General features: G+C 42.1%; 1 protein-coding gene across 8 annotated transcripts in view; it reads left to right on the forward strand.

Moving 5' to 3' along the window:
• The window catches only part of Plekha1 (pleckstrin homology domain containing A1), a 55,911-nt gene that overhangs the window by 12,285 nt on the left and 41,922 nt on the right, over positions 1 to 1,704 (forward strand). The gene's annotated exons all lie outside the window — the stretch shown is intronic.

The raw sequence follows: 1,704 nt of genomic DNA on the forward strand, positions 1-1,704 counted from the left end.
TCGAGACAGGGTTTCTCCGTGGCTTTGGAGCCTGTCCTGGAACTAGCTCTGTAGACCAGGCTGGTCTCAAACTCACAGAGATCTGGCTGCCTCTGCCTCCCGAGTGCTGGGATTAAAGGCGTGCGCCACCATCGCCCGGCCTTGTCATTTGTTTTTGAGACAGGGTTTCTCCACGTAGCTTAGGCTGTCCTGGAACTCTCTCTACAGACTAGGCTGTCCCTGAACTCACAGAGATCTGCCTGTCTCTGCCTCCCAAATGCTGGGATTAAAGGCAAGTGCGTCCACCCACTGCTGGTCCCCTTCCCCCTATCTTAATTGGGAAGCTTACTTCCCTGTCACTGTTGACTTCTGAGAAGCGGAAATGCTGATGACTATTCATAGGGTTGCTTTGAAGATTACAATTATTCTTAGAAGAGAACCTGCCACAGAGGCTAGCGTACAACAGTGATCAGTAAATGTTAATTATTGCTGTGTGATTTTAAAAATATTCTGAGGGATTAGAGAAATGGCTCAGAGGTTGAAGAGTGTGCTGTTCTTAAAAGAGTACCCAGGTTCGAATCCTAGCACCCATACTAGACAGCTCATCACCACTTGTAACTCTAGTTCTGCGGAATCTGGCACTGACTTCTGAACTTGGCACCTGCTCTGCTCTTCCACGTGCACATCCCCATACCCAGATACAGGCACATACACAATTAAAAATAATATCAGTCGGGCGTGGTGGCACATGACTAATCCCAATACTCAGGAGGCAGAAGCAGGAAGATCTCTGTTAACAGGAGGCCAGCCTGGCTATATATTGAGTTTTAGGCCAGCCAGAAATACATAGTGAGACTTTGTCTTAAACAAAAAATCAATCTTTTTATTTACTTATTTTTTAAATTGATTTTATTCAGCTGTGTTTTTTTCTGCTCCCCTCACTTTCTCTCCCATTCCCTTCAGTCTTCTCCCATGGTCCCCATACTCCCAGTTTACTCAGGAGATCTTGTCTTTTCTACTTCCCATGTAGATTAGATCCATGTATATCTCTCTTAGGGTCCTCATTGTTGTCTAGGTTCTCTGGGATTGTGATTTGTAGGCTGGTTTTCTTTGCTTTATGTTTAAAAACCACTTATGAGTAAGTACATGTGATAATGTCTGTCTGGGTAGGGTCTGGGTTACCTCACTCAATATGATGTTTTCTAGATTCATCCATTTGCCTGCAAATTTCAAGATTTTTTTTTTCTGCTGTGCAGTACTCCATTGTGTAAATGTACCACATTTTCCTTATCCACCATTAGTCGAGGAGCATTTAGGTTGTTTCCAGGTTCTGGCTATGACAAACAATGCTGCTATGAACATAGTTGAGCACATGCCCTTGTGGTACGATTGAGCATCCTTTGGATATATACCCAAAAGTGGTATTGCTGGGACTTGAGGAAGGTTGTTTCCTAATTTTCTGAGAAATCGCTATACTGATATCCAAAGGGGCTGTACCAGTTTTGCAGCCAAAAAATAAATCTTTAAAAAAAATTAAAACCATGAATAATCTTAAAAGGTAGGTTATCTTGATTTATGAGGAAATTAAAGTTTGAATGGGTAATTTTTAGCACACTTGGTTTTATTTTAGAAGGAAATCAAGTGAGTTATTTATTTATTTATTTGGTTTTTCGAGACAGGGTTTCTCTGTGGCTTTGGAGCCTGTCCTGGAACTAGCTCTGTAGA

Source organism: Microtus ochrogaster, chromosome 8, assembly GCF_000317375.1.
Source record: "Microtus ochrogaster isolate Prairie Vole_2 chromosome 8, MicOch1.0, whole genome shotgun sequence".
Taxonomy (NCBI): domain Eukaryota; kingdom Metazoa; phylum Chordata; class Mammalia; order Rodentia; family Cricetidae; genus Microtus; species Microtus ochrogaster.